The 15,018-nt window shown below is 36.7% G+C and overlaps 1 long non-coding RNA gene across 1 annotated transcript in view; it reads left to right on the top strand.

The window, feature by feature from the left end:
• Nucleotides 1-15,018, top strand: part of LOC144431830 (uncharacterized) — a 278,870-nt gene that overhangs the window by 153,448 nt on the left and 110,404 nt on the right. The gene's annotated exons all lie outside the window — the stretch shown is intronic.

The following is a 15,018-nucleotide window of genomic DNA, read 5'->3' as shown; positions in this document are numbered from 1 at the left end:
TATAGCTAGTGTATAATTTTGATTGCTCGATTATTGCAGCAGTCAGTAGAAATGGGAAATTCCCCATCAATTGGTGTTTGACTTGGTATTAATGTAATCTTTAGTAAATTTTCTATCTCTGGTAAGTGATATCCAGTTGGATAATTTGTACGGTACTTACCATCATCACAAATATTTCCATTTTTTTTTATTTATCGGGAGATATTTGAACCTTGGGTGTCGTTGCTCGATAACCAGCTTTGGTTCCTCGTGGCCTCACTTCCCCAGTAAAACTCATAATTTGTTGTCGATCGATATTTATTTTACTGATTGGAAAAAATAAACTTGACTTGCTTTCACTTAGTGATGAGATAAATGTTACAACTGCTATTGTATGTATTGATATTGGCTAATTTTATTTAACCTTATCGTAACTCGTCTTAAAAAGCTATTGTTCGAATTTTTATTAATTTTTGTTGTGAGATGCATCACCTTTTGGTCTTATGTTTTTCAATTATTGTCAACTACTGGAATCTACAATTTATGTATACATTTTGGAACATCTCTGAGATGATTAAATATTGTGATTTGTCGGCATTTTTCATGACTGTAATAATAAATTAATTTCAACTCTGGCTCCACCTAGTGGTTAGACAATATGTTCCTAGCCAGCGAGAGCAGAATGGTAGCTGAGGACTCTGCCATAGCCCAAAGTAACTTTGCCCCTAATATATGTGAAGTAAAAACATATGTGTATTATAAATTCTAGTTATATTATAATAGTAATACATGTAGAATATTACAATGACATGCAATGCTTATTGTAAATTTCCATTTTGTATATGTCAGCTTTTTAAATTTTCATGCATTGCAATCAGCATTTCTTGTTTATCATGATTGACAACACTGTACATAATCTTACTGTATTGGAATGAAATAACAATTTGATAAATAATTCAACTTATCCAATCCTCAATCCCTCCTAATGTATATAGGTTTTCTCTATAACTTCGTGTGTTTTAAAAAGTTTCAAAACGTAAAAAAAAATTTAATGTTTGAAAAAGTGAAAAATATCAAAAAAAAATAAAAAAAGTAGTAGAAATGAAAAAAAAAAACATTTTCATGTATTCCCTAAATTTTGTATATAAAAAAAAATTGAAAAATAACAAAAAAAAATGCCAAGTTACTCAGAAATCAAGGAGACTGATCTATGAGTGGAAGTATGAGGAACCACTGAAGCCCCAAAACCTACTGAGACCATAAGACATTATAGTGTAAAATCACATGCCAGTGAATACTGACTGGTGTGAGACTTAAAGTACTCACAGGCAGAGCTCATGAAGTAGCCTATTAGCTTCCGTTTTGATTCTTTTGCTGAACAAAAATAATTCTTGTTTTTATTTTATTGAATTACTTCATTATAAAACTATATTGAATCAAAGGGTTTCCGATATTAACCAATGTCATATTATGTTTATATTTCTCTCAGATCTCAAACTGGGGTCTGCGAGGGATAATTGGGTAGGGTGGGTGTGTCTGAACAGTTGTTAGTTTTGGCGTTGTTCTAACGTTGTTCTTGGCGCTGTTGTGTCATTTAGTTCTTTGAATTTCACTTACTTATTGGACACGAAAGGGCCTTATGGATATCTTAGTATTTTTCTTATTCTTGTAGGGAAAAAATAGCCTTCAACTACAGGATCAATTGCTAAAATATTTTCTACGACTAAAGATTGTTCAAAAATTTATGTGGTCTCTATGAAATTCGTATTTATCTTTTCTGTGTGATGACGTCATTAAAATAAAATATTTGCATCATGTCTTTGTTCCATGACCGCATTTCAGCGATCACACTAAGGTTAATAGGCATCATTTAGTTGCAATAAATCAGTAACACAATTTGCGTTGCAATTTGAGGAGTGGCAGCTGATGCGAATGTTTTCCAAATAGCTATATGCTATGTTCTGTATTGTGTTTTAGGTTTGAAATTATGGGGTCCGCAATTGCCCCAGAGAGGTATAAGGGGTCCGTAGGCATGGTAACTTTGAGAACAACTTTCTTAGATGGATAATTTTATGAAGCTAAATTTGCAGTTTATGTGCAATGTCTCAAACCTGATGCTACAGCTCATTATTGAAAGCAATTTAGTTGAGATACAGACTAGTCGAGACGTTGTTGTTTCTAATTTTTGTCTTTTGATTGGGATTTTTGAATTGACATTGTGGATAAAACACCCATTATGAGTGGTTATTTTCATACAAATCTGCTTTTCAAATCAGTCTCATTGTTTGTACTGTATAGAGCAGGGTGGTCCATGTTGCCGGCTCCGGGAGCCACAAAATTATTTTTGCATTGTTCGCGGGCCACAATAATGCCGAGAATATATGTAAACAGTGCAATACAAATCAAACATTTTATTGTGCAAACACATTGATCACTATTTGGCATTTATCAAGCTAAAACATGTAAAAACTTACTAAAACCTGCAAAGGCCTTCTTCAGCTTTCTTTTCAAACTCATGTTTACGAAATAACTTATAAACGAGAATATCGGTTGGAAACCGAAGACTTATCGATCGATAGTTAGGGGATGCCCCAAAACAGAAACTGCAGTTTCGATTCATCCGCTCTTGTAACTTGCGCACCGCACACACACACTCGGCGGGTCTCAAAATTCTCTCGTATTACAAAAATCTAGATCACTATATCAATAATTGATTGATAACTCGCTAATTATACAACATAATTCGCCCAAAATCAACAGGATTCTGGTCCGAGATAAGATGAATGCACATGCAAAATCTGGAGCAGATTCAATCTTGCTTTCGTGAGATATCGCGTGCATCTAACAGACAAACATACAGACATACAAATACCTATCAACATACTTACCGATTAAAATCGATAAGTAATAAATGCAGATTCATTGATTACCGAATGTAAGCTAACAGGAGGGTAAATACTGAATTTTCTGACAAATAGACAGTATTTTTTCTAATACTGTTTAGGGTGGTTGCAAAAAACACACGGCATGAGCTATATTGTTGGGCCATAACGTTGATATTTAGTTATTAGGCATAGCCAACCTAGGCTAATAAAATCCGCAATCGATATTTAGTTTTCTATAATGCCAAAATTGTTAGCATATATTTCTTGTCGTGTCCCTTATTATATTGGAGGCAAATAGACACGTTGTTCGTATGAATGGAATAGTCTTTAATCTTAGCAGCAAAACAGTACCATCACGTAAACAACAGCCAACTCGAATCCCATTATTACGCGTCTGCGTCGAGTAGACCCAGACACTATTATTACGTCACAATACTAACATACACAACACCCCCCTTACTGGAAAGATATGTTTCTAAACATTATCAAAAAGTGAACATAAAACAATTTAAAGAAACTTGCACAATAACGATGTTATCACAATATGACCGCCTTCATAATTATTTACAAATTTAGTTTTTCTGGCGGTCTGGAAATTCGTCCAGATCTTGTAATGTTCACTTTCTCCGTATTTTCTTGAACAGGCTCGTTCGGTTCAACCTGTACATCCGTTTTGATGGAAGATTATGTTTCTTCGTCCGAAGTTGGTCTTTCTGGAACTTTCTTGAGATGTCGACGATTACGTCTCAACGTACCACTCGGTGTTAGGACCATATATGAACGTGGTGTATCAGCATACCCAGTTATAACACCTTGCTCTTTTTGAAGACCATCTTTAATCCATGCATGATCACCAATCTGCAATTTTTCCATATTTTGAGCTCTGTGCCTTTTATCAAAATGCATCTTTTGTTTCATTTTATCGCCCAACTCTTTATTTTGCAATTCATCCATGTTAGGCCATTTTGGAATCAATTCACTTGAATAAACTGGTAACTTCGTTCTCAACTTTCTTCCCATGAGAAGTTCACTTGGAGAATAACCATTTTTCAAAGCTGTACTTCTATAATTCAGCAATGCCATGTATGGATCTTTTGTTCTTTTAAGCAGATTTTTAATAGTTTGGACTGCACGCTCCGCCTCTCCGTTACATTGAGCATAGCGAGGACTTGACGTTATATGACAAAATCCATATTCTTCTGCAAATTTGGAAAATTCTCCCGAAGCGTATTGTGGTCCATTGTCAGAAATTATCACTTCAGGTATCCCATACTTTGCGAAAATTGACTTTAGATGATTGATTACTGTAAGCGACGTCGTATCCTGTAACAATGCAATCTCGATCCATCTGGAGAAATAATCAACAGCTAACAAATATTTTGAACCTTTCAACTCAAATAAATCCGTTGCAATCTTTTTCCATGGTCTATCAGGATATTCACTCGGAATAAATGGTTGAGTTTTGGTTTGTGAAAATTCACAACAAGAAGGACAGCTCTTACAAACTTCTTCCACTTGCTTGTTCATGTAAGGCCACCACACTGAAGATCTTGCTCGACGTCGGCATTTTACGATCCCCATATGTCCTTCATGTATTTTCTCCAAAATATCAAGTCGCAACGATGCTGGAATTACTAATCTGGTTCCGCGTAGCAACAATCCGTCAATTACAGTAAGATCACCGCGTACTTGGTAGTACGGCAACAATACGTCATTAAGCCTGGATTCATCCGGCCATCCGTGCATACAAAAATTCATTATTTTTTTACAGACAATGTCCTCATTTAAATGTACACGAATTTGCTGCAAGCGCTTTTCTGATGCTGGGAACCCATCAATAACAGAACGAACATAAATATCGCTGTCTTCATTCAGCTGAATATCTTCTTCTCACATGTCGTCCAGTGGTGCACGAGACAAAGTGTCTGCTATTATCAAGTGCTTTCCTGGGATGTGAGAAATATCGAAGGAAAACCGCATCAATCTCATCCTAAATCTTTGGATTCGCGGAGACAACTCATCTAGGCTTTTCGTGCCGAATAAAGCAACTAGTGGTTTGTGGTCTGTGTTTATCATGAAATGCATTCCTACGAGAAAATCTTGAAAACGCTCACACGCCCACGTAACTGCTAATGCCTCCTTTTCTACATGCGCATATTTCTGCTCTGTGGTGTTCATAGCGCGCGAAGCAAACGCCACTGGTTTCCATTGTCCTTTAGAATTTTTCTGTTTCAGGGTGGCTCCTAAGCCGTAAGAACTTGCGTCTGCTGATACAATAGTTGCACTATTCGGGTTGTATAGCGACAAAACTTTCTTAGACAAGCATTCTTGCTTCACCCTCTGAAACGAATCAATTTTAGGTTGTTCCCATATCCATGAATTTTTTTTACTTAATAGGTCACGCAATGGTTTCGATATGTCAGCGAGGTTTCTAGAGAATCTTCCCAATTGATTAACCATTCCCAGAAAAAATCTCAGTTCGGAAACATTTGTGGGAGCTGGCATTTTGGAAATAGCCATGACCTTTTGAGGGTCAGGGTGAACACCTTCTGAATCTATCATAAAACCAAGGAACTTTAATTTTCGGCGGGAAATTTGACATTTGTCGTTTAACGTAAGACCTGCTTTTGCTATCTTTTTCAAAACAGCGTCAAGTCTTTTGTCATGTTCCTCTTGGTTTCGTCCGTGAACCAAGACATCGTCCATTGAACATACTACGCCGTCAAGACCTATTAAAATATCGCTCATCCTTCGCTGGAAGTGTTCAGGGGCACTAGAGATTCCAAACGGGAGTCTTTCATAACAAAAACGTCCAATAGGAGTCATAAATGTGGTCAATAAACGTGACTCATTTGCAAGCTTGACTTGCCAAAATCCCGATTTTGCATCGAGTTTACTGAACACTTTCGAACCACTTAATTGTCCCAAAATTTGTTCGGATGCTGGTAACGGATGTTTTTCACGCTTGACTGCTTTATTTAGATGCGTCAAATCTGTACAAATGCAAACGCTACCATCCGGTTTTGGTACAACCACCATCCCTGCACACCAATCTGTAGGCTCGTTTACGCGGGAAATCACTCCGTCTTGTTCCATTTTCAACAGTAACTTTTTAACTTTTGACAAAAGGGGTAACTGTACACGTCTTGGTACGTTTATTGCGAATGGAACAGCATTTTCGTGCAATTCAATTTTATATTCGCCCTCAAGTTGTCCTACTCTGGAGAATAGCTTTGGATATTTCTTTTTGTATTTTTGATCCTCAGACGTGACGTCACCAACAAAATAAACAATGGCAAGAGATTCGATCGCCGGTCGACCTAATAACGGATATTTCAAATGCTTGCTAACATATATCTGTTCATCGCATGAACGATTTCTGTGTTGCAGCTTTACATTGAACTTGCCAATTACATCCAGGCATTTACCATTAGCTCCGAATAATTTTCTGTGACTTGGGGTCAATTTCACGTTTTTCATCTTTTTGAAATCATTTTCGGATATAACCGTAACATCGGCGCCAGTATCAACTTTAAAATTTATTTTGACATTCTTTACAAACAAATCTACCATCCACTTGTGTGATGATGATTCACCGACATTCCCGGCTCCATGGCACCATCTAGCGTAATGTCCAATTTTAGAACATTTGAAACATTTCACATTTTTCGCCGACATTTTTCTCGACTGTGTTTGTCTGATTTGCCACACCTGCCGCATCGATAATTATTGCTTTGTGACTTTTGCAAGCCGTGTTTGTGCTTACCAAATTTCCTGTGAGATTTCACGGAATCAACAAAATCAGAACTTTTGGGAAGAATATCACCTTGTCGCAACATTGGTTGCTGACGTTTTACTTGTTCGCTTTGCCGAACTTGTTTAATCGCCTTTTCTAGTGTCAAATCAGGGTCTAACTGTAGCCTTTCCGACAATTTTGCGTCTCGAATTCCTACTACGATTCGGTCACGGATTAAGTCATCGTGCAAATCCCCAAACTGCAAATATTTCGCCATACTGTGGACTGCGGTAATAAATGAATCGACCGACTCATTTTCTCCCTGACAACGAAGGTTGAACTGCGCACGCTCGAAAATTATGTTTCGGCGAATTACAAAATGATTTTGAAACTTGTTTTTAACAGTCTCATAACTTTTCAGCTCATCGTCGCTCAGTTTACAAGAAGATAATATATCCTCGGCTTTCGCGCCCATCGAATAAATGCGCATGTTCACCTGGGATTCACCGTCTTTTTTATTCAACTCGGAAGCAATTCTGTACCGGTCGAAACGTTTAATCCATTGCTGCCATCCTTCCGGCTTGGAAAAATCCAATGGCTCTGGCGGCGCAACTTGAATCGACGCCATGACACTTTTCCGCAAATGCTTTGAAGCTTCTTTTGACTGGTAGTTTTTGCAGCGTTAACACCGTTTTCAATTTGACCTATTCACAATCCAGATCCTACTTCTGACACCATGTCGTGTCCCTTATTATATTGGAGGCAAATAGACACGTTGTTCGTATGAATGGAATAGTCTTTAATCTTAGCAGCAAAACAGTACCATCACGTAAACAACAGCCAACTCGAATCCCATTATTACGCGTCTGCGTCGAGTAGACCCAGACGCTATTATTACGTCACAATACTAACATACACAACATTTCTTACCAAAAAAAATAAAAAAAAATTTAGACTGCCAAGCACATCATTCAACCTCGCTAGTTGATCATAACACTAATCAATTCAGCGACATTAGTGATGTAACAATATGTCCAAAAAATTTTCTGGTTAATTTTATATGAAAACAACACCAAATGCGATTCTTTGACTACTTTCCGAATTCGACGCGGGCCACAGATTAGGAAGCTGCGGGCCACATTTGGTTTGGACCAACCTGGTATAGAGTGAATAGTACCGATGAACTGATGATGAAAATTCATTTTTGAAATTCTCAGTGATTCCTGTATTTAAATGCCTAACTTTTGCTTGATATGTTATTTCAATTATTGTAAAAGTGAAATATTTCAATAAAGAGCTTATAACTCTATGATACAAAATGAAATGACCAACTTAACACTTTCGCCTGCATAATCTAACAGGTCTTCAGTCAGAAACGTTTGTGAATTGAATTTACTTTTAATTCTGCGTTATTCCGAAGCTTTGGATCCTTTGGGAACTCATGAAAAAAGATCGGTCAGGTTGTTTCTCAGGCGTTACAGAGCACCCGCATACGACACAGTACCATATTCAATTATTCCATTGTCTTATACCTGTATAGGCCTATGCTGATTATTGAGTCGAAATAAACTTATACTAGTCCTGTAGTAGCCAGTCTTTGAAAGAAAGTAAACAGAAGAACCCGATACCCCAATCTACGTTTGTGCATGGACTGTTATGAAACATTCAATCTATTTACAGAGCTTGTTTTTTTCAGTAACAATTTTTTGTCACTGTTATTTTTGCAATGAAATTGAACTACAGCATCACCATATTACGTCAACGAGTGTTTTTTATTCCATATTTTTTGCAGGAAAAGCACGGTTGTGATACACATACCGTACACGTCTCACATTTTAAAATTGATTTGAAAGGTACGGACGGTATTGGCCGATTTTACATCATGTTCTTGTTTTAGTGTGTGCTTTTGACTGTTTTTGGTGGACGGGCACGTACTGGAACGTTTATAACTTTTTTATTAGGTTATGCTTGTCCTCCAGGTCGTCTGTGTTTTGTCTGTGTTGTCCATTTGTTGCTGTTTTGTTTCTATCAGAGTGATTAAAATCAAATTGATTGATTGATTGAGAGCTATGTTCAGCGGGACTTATCGGTAACGCTCCGCTGCACACAATTTGACCCCGCCTATTATCAACAGCACAGCTGTTCTGAGTGCAGCTGCATTCCCAGCTGACTTCGCCGGTCTAAAGCGCGACCTTGCGTTGGTCAGTTTTATTTGCTATACCTGTATACTGTGTTTATGAAAGGCGGTTAAAGTTGGTAGAATAAGAAGCTTCTTAAGTAGTTACTTCTGGGAGGATGGTAGAAAGACAGTTCAAAAGTTTGCACATAACTGCAGTACAGAAATAATCTACGCGTAATATTTTGAGCCTTAGTGGAACAGTGGAAGGTTTAGGAAATTTTGAGTTTCAAGATTTTACTTCAGTGTGTTGTCATTGGTTTTTATATACTCGTTTCTAAGATATTATTGAGGATATTTGAAATTGAAACAAACTGCAATTCACGACACCGGCTGTCGGGCTGTGGCTTTCATAGCGAAATGCTGTTTAATATATTTCATAGTTGCGTGTAGCTCGCCTCTCTTTGCAAGTAAAAGATAAAATTTTCAAATCAAACATCTTCCCCCTATTGCTAGCTGCGCCGCTGCCGGCACGTATATATATACGGTATATATTAATTTTTCTCAAATCTAGATACTGTATATTCATACTGAATTATACTACACCCATTTCTAATTTTCCATTTTTCATTGTTTCTCAGTATATCATATTGGATGTTTCATCTATAGCAGACGCAACGAATAACTTGATAGTATATCTGGCAACAATCATAGAGATTGCTCATTATACTCTGGTAATTTACGGAGTACGGAATGACTGGGGTGAGTTGATCATATCTAGACAGTTTTTTACGTTTCAAAAAATGTGGTTTCGACCAGTGGTGGGATTCAAATTTTTTGTCAGCCGGTTCCATCACACGAATGTCATATTTTTTTTAGGCGGTTCTGTTGCAAATAGTCACGTTTATTTCAGTAATGCCAACCGGTTCGCAGATCTCATAAAATTCCGTGAGACTGTTCTATAGAACCGGTGCGAACCGGTTGAATCCCACTACTGGTTCCGACCTGCAAACTTAGAATGATGGCTTGATGCTTTCTAAAGGCCTGTTCTCTATCAGTAGTTGATACCTCCTAAATAATAATACTTTGGGTAAAACATAGAAACCCAAAATAAATCTATTGCATGCTTTTTAACTGAGATATACTTTAGTGTCGGGGTTCTCAAACTTGTAGTGTTATGGAACCCGGGAAGTAGTTGACTAGTTAGTACAGAGCCTCACAATTAGTTTCAAAAAATAAAAACACAATTGTCATTTGTCGATTATTGTTTCTGAATAAATTAAAATTACTTTATTTAATGACTCCGCTTTTATTGATGACGTTATAGCTTTTTGGACAGTCACAAAATCAGCCAATTCAGTATTTTAATATGTAAGTGAATAGCTCGGAAAGCCCCTAAGTTTCAATCACAGAGCCCTTTGGGAAAATTATTTTAAATTCAGATGTCAACAAGGCAAGGAAACAGCCAGTTGCCACATGGTTGATGTCGATAGCTTGTTGCTACGGTGGAGGGATGATCATAAGTGTTTGTGTAGGAAAACCTGCTCTGACTCCTCTATCCAATAATCAGGTATGGATTTGTTTTATTGTTAAGCAGGGGTGTGCAATCTGTGGTCTGTGGCCAAATGCGGCCCACAAGGAAAAATAATGCGGCCTGCAATTTTATAGTTGTTTAATCTAGTATGTGAGAGTAATTCCAATCCATTTGCATTACAAAGTCTATACCCGAGTCCAATTTATTATCTATGACCTTACAATGCCCTAACAGCTAGGTTGTGCGAAGCGAACAACGCATGTCAGGATCAATAACCAATATTTTTGTGTCTACTAGAAACCTCTGTTAAAATAATGGTATGGCCCGCGGTTTCACCCACTTATTTGCACCCCTTGTATTGAAAGTTGCACATCCCTGAATAGTTAATCTGAGTAAAAAAGCATATGCTATGCTTTCCAAAGTTGTATGAGGCCTTCCGGCGGTTAAATTTGAAATTCAGAGTCTCGTACGGCCAAGATCGCTATGGCGACCAATTTAGTCGTAATTTCGACCCCTGTTCCAACCTTGCAGAACGGTAGTGTTCTGTGGAACACAGTTTGAGAAACGCTGGAGTAGGCTGTGCTAAACCGGAAAGATTTCAATCATTCGTACAATTGTAGATCCTTACGTATCGACAGGTATCGGTGGCAACATAGCATATGATAGCCTGGACATATAAATAAATATTAATTTTTCATTCCAGTCAGTTCTCATGATGACAATAGTATGGTGGCACATCTTCTACTCTCCCAAAGATGTCATTTATAATTTGTTGTCATGGAAACCAGCGATGTTAGTGATTGTTCTGGGAAAAGAAATGATCCGAACAAGAAAAATTATAAAAGGTATGCTATATATTTGTTTACATTTTCTGATATTTGATGTTTGTGAAAAATTTGCATTAAACTTCGCAATTCCAGCCGTTTAGGAATGATTTTCATGTTTATATCAGGGGAAAGGAATGTTGATAAGACAGCTTGATAATATGACGTACCTTGGCATCTGCTTTAGTTACAAGTCTGTGTTGAGTATGGTGTAAGTTAGCCAGTCATTTGTTTCAGGTTTCAGGACAAATTTAATTTGTAAGAACTTTATTACATGACACATGGAAATACGCTGTGTTCCACTGTGCTTGTTTTTCTTCTGTAGTCTCGGTTCTTAATTAAGGCCAATATATATTGAGCATTGATACATGTGCTGCGTGCTGGTATGAATGCAAAGCGTTGCTCTATTGTTATTCCGAACAACGTTTTTGTAATTCAGGTATTTCTGAAGGTATTGTTCACTTCAAAAAATAATTTTGTTCCACTACGATTCTCACACGCCAACACTTTATTTCGCTGTGCTCATCTCCACGTATGTGCAATTATTGGAATTTTACTCTCTTGTTATTTCAAACAATTATTTTCATAATTTAGGAGTGAAACTTGGTCGTGGAACTTTCCCTGACTCTCTCTTGATCTGTACTATTCTTGGAATGTTTGGAGCCTGCGGAGGGGGGTTCGTCAAAAATGCTGCAACATTTGTGAGGAAACAATGGAATCATGAGACCGTGAAATCTATTCATTTGGCGACGTGAGTATTGATTTGTTACAAATCGAGACATAAAAATTACGGTAATTATTACGGTAGTTAGTGACTGGGCTATGGAGTTTCAATTTATTGCAAACTTCTGACACATTCGAGCAGGAGTAAAGATTTTGAAATCTTTAGAGCAGACAGACAATCAAGTTTACATTTCCAAAAGAGTTTAAATATAGATTTCACCATGAAACAAAATTCAATGTTTTGACTCCAATTTCTAAATATCACTAAAATAATAAAAGTTAATAAGATGCTATAAGCTAGGGCTACTAAAATTTGTGGTAACTCCGACTCCATCTAACCCGGTAGGCTTTGCTCCAACTCCAGCTCTGATAGTGACATTCATACATTTTCTAAAATGAAAGAACCCATTGTTAGTAAGCTTGAAACATGAGGGAACCCGTTCTAGAATTCTGAATTGCTCCTTGGGAACGCAAAATGGTTTTCTAAGATGAGGGAACCAGTTTTACACAGAAGAGGACCTGTTCTTACAATTTTGAATTTAATTACTAGCAATTTACCATAATATCCTATTTTTTTCAGAGTAACAAAGCTCAGCCTCCTGTTCTCTCTACTTTACAATCTACAACTTCTAGGAATCCTGCCGATCTCATTCAACACTGTTGTTCTTCTACAACTAACTGTGATGTTCCTGATATCGGTAAGACATAATAGATTATAGGCAATTAGCCCATGATTCAATATGGCCTGCTGAACTTGAGTGAAATAGATTAACACTTTGTGTTTTTACCTTTTTGCGTTCTAATACGGCCAGGCCAATTGGATACTCCCGTAATGTGTACCAGGTTAAGGGTTATTCTCTACAGCAGGCCTGCCTAATGTCTTTTATGGTTGCGATCCACTTTCACATTAGAAAGTTTTTTGTAGGTTGCAAACTCAAATACCAACCAAGTTTTGATTTACCTTGGAAATAAAATAGTTTATTTACATAATGAATCAAATCCAAAAATACTGAGTAGAGCAGGCGAAATATTTGAATATCGTATTGATATTAAAATATTAGAGCTGCAGCTTACTATTCGAATATCTGGTAACACATTACCTGGGCATGTCACTGAATCAAATTCTTGCCTTGTATTTGTAACTATGTATTTGTATGTATTTATTCCCTCCCATTGAATAGTCTTCCCATTAAAAAAAAATTACAAACTTATTTATAGCGCTGGCCTTGGAATTCCCTGCAGGATTCGAACCTATGAACTCATGCAGGTTAATTAGAGGTTAGATAGCAGGCATTTCAAGTCCTATGACACGTTTAGACCAACTCTACATATAAGAAGTTTAACAAATTCTCGTTATTTCAGGCTTCTTCCAAGTTTGGCGTCAACTTTGATCCGTTCCATCGAGTTGAGAAGATTATCACAAGTTGTGTGATAGATTATTCTGCGTATGGGGGAGCTGAGGAAGAAAAACCCCCTCAGAAAAAAGCCGGGGAGGAAAAATCCCCTGAAAAGAAAAAAGATTCTTTGAAAAAGAAAGAATAAGTCCACAGGTTTTCAAATTTAATTTACTTTCTGTAATACATCGGATTATCTGTTTAATTTAAATCAGGGTATTTTTTCCAATATTGAAACTTGTATTTCCCTCTTTCAACGTTAATTTAAACAGTTTTTATAATTCTGTATTACAAATCCCCATGCATTGCATTAATGCAATTTATGATTGTGTGACTGTATTATAAATATTAAAGTATATATTATTATAACGCAGCTAAAATTTTAACATAGTCTTCCCTCTCTCAATGTTAATTTTGTTAATTTATTTCATTTTTTAAAACAAATATTTTTTTTATTTAAATGAGTTTAAATTGAACAATGCAATAATCTTGTGAAAAACTAGTCATTCGGGAACCACTGACATATATTACAATCAATTGTTTCAAATACTTTAGTGCAGCGTTTCTCAAACTGTGTTCTGTTCCACATACTTTCTGAAATTGTTCTGAGGAACAGGGACGAAATTGGTCCCCATGGCGATCTCGGCTTTACTTCAGCGATAAATTTTTCTCCCAACTGGTGACAAACAGTTGAACAGACCTTGCTATCTGGGAAGTCCGGGAAGATATGCATTTTACCATATTCAATTGTTTCATCGTCTAATAGCCGTAATAAGCCTATGCTGATTATTGAGTCGAAATAAACTTATACTAGTCTCGTAGTGGCTAGTCTTCGAAAGAAAGTAAACATGAGGAACCCGATACCCGAATCCATGTTTGTGCATAGACTGCCAAGGGCTGTTGGTATTTTAATCAGGCTTAAAAATTATGTGCCATTGAGTGTTTTACGAACTGTTTATTTTGCAATATTCCATTCTTCCATTCTTATGGGGTTCAGCATCAAAACCGCGCTGTCAGGACTATATCAAATGTGTCGTTGCGAACTAGACTTAGTCCACTATTTTGAAACTGAATGACTTATTTCACTATGAAATAGGGAAAATCATGCATAAATTCTCCTCAGCGAGTTTACTTGAATCGTTTGCGTCATATTTCACCGATTGTAGTAGCCAATATTCGTATAATACACGATCCTCTTTATAAAATTCATATTTTATTCCAAGAGCTGACACAAAATTCCCCCAAAAATCAATCAAGATCACTGGTCCAAAAATTTGGAATCAAATTCCTGAATCTATTAGATTGGCTTCCTATGTGAAATTTAAAAAAAGTTACCTAAATTTTCTTGTTAAGGATTACTAGAGTATAGTTATAATATCCAATAATGATTAAAAATGTAACTGTCCATCATATAATGGTCACATTGCCACTGTTTGCTTACTATCTTTCAATTTTCAAACTAATTTCAAATAATTTTCTACAATTCACTTTTTTTTGTGGCTATTAATTATCTGTATTGAGAGTATACTTCGTTTAAATATTTGGTAGTTAACTAGTCGACGGTTACTTTATATTTTTTTCTCAATAAATATTTATCTGGAATGGGTGGTGGCTGACTTTGATGACCTTAGGTCGTATCCAGTAGTGGGATTCAGCCGGTTCGCACCGGTTCTATAGAACCGTCTCACGGGATTTTATGAGAACAGCGAACCTGTCAGCATTACTGGTTACTCTCAATGACTTTTTGTAACAGAACCGGGTGAAAAATATGACTTTTGTGATGGAACCGGCTGACAAAAAAATTGAATCCCACCACTGGTCGTATCG

The sequence above is a fragment of the Styela clava genome, chromosome 2 (assembly GCF_964204865.1).
Source record: "Styela clava chromosome 2, kaStyClav1.hap1.2, whole genome shotgun sequence".
Lineage (NCBI taxonomy): Eukaryota > Metazoa > Chordata > Ascidiacea > Stolidobranchia > Styelidae > Styela > Styela clava.
Note: the sequence above shows the minus strand (reverse complement) of the source record. Positions and strands in the feature narration are given on the sequence as shown.